This window comes from Halyomorpha halys, unplaced genomic scaffold, assembly GCF_000696795.3.
Source record: "Halyomorpha halys isolate HHAL.00 unplaced genomic scaffold, Hhal_1.1 Scaffold691.1, whole genome shotgun sequence".
Lineage (NCBI taxonomy): Eukaryota > Metazoa > Arthropoda > Insecta > Hemiptera > Pentatomidae > Halyomorpha > Halyomorpha halys.
In genome coordinates this window covers 58,134-62,666 of record NW_027113417.1, presented here as the reverse complement: position 1 = coordinate 62,666, position 4,533 = coordinate 58,134, and the positions used below count along the sequence as shown (strand labels likewise).

Sequence of the window (4,533 nt, the reverse complement as noted above, 5' to 3'; positions counted from 1 at the left end):
TCAATTTATTTATTTATTTTTTCAGTGTTTTAGACACTGCTTGCATATCTTCTATTATACATATCTTCTTACCTACATGATATTATATTTCATCTTTCACTGTTTTCAATCTACTACCATCTAATTCCACGATTATCAATCAATTAAAATTGTTTTTTTACTATACAAGTATCAGTTATCAATTTTTATGTATGTTTCTCTAAATGTTGTTGTTATCGCTTTTGTTGTATAGCCCTAATGAAGACCTGAAACTCAGGTCGAAACGTCGGCATGAAATAAATAAATATGGTTTTGTTTATTTATGTTGATCTTTGCTGACCGCACCCCCCAACAAACTTCTCCAATTGTTAAGAATTATATTTGCTTATTCAATTGGTTTTTGAAGGATTGTAAGGGGATAGGAAAAAAATCTTTTATGAATAATATAGTTAATGGAACTAATGCCTTTCTGGGAGAATAGCCAACAAGAAAAAGGTTCAGAAAGATGATATATTTATTGCATAAGCACTACATGATCCTCAGAACCAAAGATGTTGCAAGAACAGCAGTCGTACTCAAAAAGGGCAGCATACGGTATCGTTGAATTTTTTTGAAAATGTAATCCCAAGCTCGTTGCAACATATAAATCAATTGATGTATATGATCAAATGAGTGAAAAACAATGTTTCATGTGCCATAAATACCAATAGTCAGTTCGAAAATTTCTTGTTGCACAAAATCGCACTAATTTTTCTGCGAAAAAATAGTAATTAAAATTATTACTAATAAATTAAACAAGAGAATAATTTATAAAGATAGTGTAACTGTTGTACTTACACTTTTCCGCGATCACAGCAAAAAGTATCGTAAACACAGCAGTCATATTCCATTGGGCAGCACGTAGTATAATTGCATCTTCTCATAGTGTAAATACCTCCATATGCTGAAAGATATTAAGAGGTAGTCATCTCCACCGATAAGAACTGGTAAATATTCCTTAAGGTTACTTTATTTCTTACCCAATATATGTTGAAGACTGAAATCTAACTGATGCTATAGAGATAAATTAAAAGTAGTGATGATATCAATAACATTCACACAAAACAATGAGAAATACACCCAAAACTTTTTGAGAGGGCTTGGTGCAATAAATGATTGGGGAAAGGAGAAGAATCTAAAATTTCCCAACTTTCTGGAGGTTCAGGAAGTGTTCCCCAGATTTTGCCCTTTTCCAAAACTTTGAAACCATGGAGTATTAACCTGTCGGAATAATGTGTTCCACATTTTTTGCAAATTGGAGTAGGGCCACGCAACCCAAAGTTCTCAACTTTTTGGGTTTTCAAACCATTAGATGGGAAGATGGGTTGACATTGTTGTTGGGACATCCTTGGTTTCCATTACAGTATAAGTAGGAAAGGTAATAATATATATCTAATTTATATAGAAGATACCTACTCATCCTTACCCTAAAAAATTACAGCAGTACAATGTAACATTACTGTCAGGGCCGTCACCCGTTTCTGAAAGTCTTGTTTTTTAGTTGATTGTCCGTGCCCTAAGGGACGATCCCACATTTCCATGATTTTATTTTTTTGAGTTTTTTATATAAAAGATTTTTTTGTAATACAGGTTATGTAATTTGGTGATACTAGGTCGAAACATATTAGGGATGTGTCTCAGGATTCTTCGCCTCAGGAAATGAGCCCTAGGAGTCGAGAAAACAAAATTTATATATTTTTAGAAATAGTTTACATGATCGTATACCGACTTTGCTCTGCACGTATTTAGTGGTATACAATTCGATTTTTTTTTAAAAATAAGATCCAAAGATTATTAATAGTATTAAATGAATTAAAGTATTTTAAAAAACGCATATTTTATCTTCACAGACTGTTTGATATAAGTATCATTTATGTTTAATTATTCGATATATGTATACATTTTGTATGGAATGTATATAGAATATTTTAATATTCTTGCATTTAAATTTCATTAAATTATTTTACAGACATTTTACTTTCATAAATCGTCTTATGCAATTCGATACAAAAATACTATAAAAAAAACAAGTACAAACTAATACTATCAAGACTGATAGTTTGTCCTCGGCACAATCCCATTATTTGTACAATACTGACTTAAAGTTTTTTACTTTTTAACTGCTATTCATAGTCGTCTTGATCATGCATGAAACAAAACCTGTTATACTTAGTTGTTTGTATACTAGCATTTTTGAACTAATACATCATGAAACTAGGCCCTGGTATCAAATATAGGATTAGTGACTCAATTTAAATTAACCGGCAAAAGCTGCGAGCAAATACTCTCCCACCTTTTCCCAACAACTTGTAAACTCCTTAAATTCTAGGACTCACTCGGGTAATCTCGGGATTAAATGTCACAGTTGATGGGAAAAACTTTTTAAAAATAAAAGAAAGATTGTATATGATTCACTGATGAGAAAAATATGTATATAAAAAAGTTTCCAATACTTACTGCTAAAGATAAGCATTCCATTGATATTAGCTCCCGAACAAAGCATCGTGCAGAAGAACGTTACAAGCAGGATTGTTATTATCCCCATTGCTCTAACTGGATTAGTATCCAGCCTTCAAGTATCTGTTAAATCTGTTTTGAATATAAAATAATATCCAATTAATCCACTTTTTTGAACATTTACGTTGTTTTTGTAGATGATAAAATTCCGATAAGAAGAAAAAACCTTGCGATATAATGTGAACTTAATTCATTTTAACATTCTTTTGTAATACAGGCTTTGTCAATCTCGTCCATTTCTTCATCTGTTACATTCTTCAGTATAGGTGTAACTAATCCATGTTTATGTTTACCATTTACAGTTTAGCGGAGATTCGTGTTTGAAGCAGTGAAGAAACGGAATATGGAAATTCCAAACTATTATCTACGTAACAAACTCAGACTTTTAAGAAGAAAAATAAGTTACGGTCATTTTAAAACCCTGTAATTAGTTTTTGTTCTTTTGTGTAAATCGCTATATAAATAAATATCATCCTGTTGCATGTGCTTTTTGGGAATATTCTATTGTACGCAGGTAGTTTAATAGCGATAGGTCAGGACCCGCTATGAACAACCCCACTGGTGAGAAGTTATTGTAATTACAAAGCGGTTCAATCTAAAAAATAATATAATAAATAGCATGTACATATTGTTCGCTTAGGATTAGGCAGGTTTTCGCCAAGAGGAAAAGGAGCCCGTTCACACACACCCGTGTGGATTAGCGAAGTGGTGTGCTTGCTAGCCCGAATGCCACCTGTGGAACTCCTTGTTGATGAAAGAAGCAGGTACTATGGACGACGCTTGCCCGATGATACGGGATGTTGGCACGTGGTACGGTCCCCAGCATGGTGAGGAAGATTTTTACATAATTTCTACATAACCCAAATGTTGACCGGACATGGATGCTTTAGAGCCTACCAGTACCGCTTGAAACTGGACAACACCGCAGAATGCCCTGGATGTCAGACTGTCGAGGAAACCGCGCAGCTGTTGTTTTTCACTTGCATTCGCTTTGCAGCAGAAAGAAGTGAATTTGAGAGAGTTTGTGGAGGACACGTCACACCAGAGAACGTGATGAGCTATATGCTACTATCAGACCTGCATTGGAGCGCAGTGAAGATATTCACCACAGTAGTCCTCAAGAGGTTGAGAGAGGAAGAGAGGGCTTGAAGTCGTTAGTAGCATGGAAAGGTAAAAACCATGCGGAGAAAGCGAGGCGGCACTCAGCCATTTCCCTGAATGAAGTAATGCCTAGCGGCGGTCAGAGAAATGGACAGGTGTAGGGCGGTGGTTTTAGTGGGCAAAAACACATAGAGAGGCCATCCGTCCTAGAGCCTATCCACATGGAGAGCCTATTCGTGTCTTTTGAAGATTTCCAACGACCCTCGTAAAAAAACCCAAAAAAAACCAAAAAAAAAAACCGTGTGGATTAGCTAGTCTCCCATCGGGCGCCTCCCCAGGTGGCGGATAGAGGGAATCTCACCAGATATGGTGGGAACCTGGGAAATAAAATACCCGGGGTGGACCAAAACTAGATTCAAATCCAGGCGCGGCGGTTCCTAGAATAGACGGCGTATCAGTCAGCGTTTGTTCCTCGGGTTAGAGGCGGCTGTTTCAAAACCTGGCAGGAGGTATAAAATGTGACAATCTGAGGTCACAAATGATGGAAGTTAATGTTAATTGTGCTACAGTGCAGGGGCACGGAACCCCAGTACCGGCGTCGATTGGGAATGCGAAAGCGGGTTCCCTGGCGTCGCAGTATTGCTCCCAGGAACCCGTGGGAGACTTGGCCATTGTAGCATCTAATGCCACAAGACTAACTTGGGAGCAAGATTAAACAGCTTCTATCCTTCATTTGCACCAAGACCAACGTCCACGATAAGATAAGGAGTTATGCCTGCGAAATCCAACTTTATTTTGAAAAGGTGGAAACAGCTGCGAGATTTGGATGATCTCACCGCCTAAGAGGAGGTTGCGGAGGCCTTAAAACCTCTCCTGGGTGAAGAGCAGTAAAATCCA

At 36.8% G+C, this 4,533-nt stretch overlaps 1 long non-coding RNA gene across 3 annotated transcripts; it reads right to left on the bottom strand.

Moving 5' to 3' along the window:
- Positions 1-475: 475 nt before the first annotated feature.
- On the bottom strand, positions 476-2,464 carry LOC106685413 (uncharacterized). 3 transcript variants are annotated; one of them, XR_001343849.2, is made up of 3 exons: positions 2,132-2,464; positions 817-922; positions 476-732 (listed from the first exon to the last, which is right to left on the bottom strand). It is a non-coding gene; the product is annotated as an uncharacterized lncRNA (long non-coding RNA). The 3 variants fall into 3 exon arrangements; XR_010844388.1 differs by lacking the exon at positions 2,132-2,464 and adding an exon at positions 999-2,125; XR_010844389.1 differs by lacking the exon at positions 2,132-2,464 and adding an exon at positions 1,445-2,125.
- Positions 2,465-4,533: the final 2,069 nt, after the last annotated feature.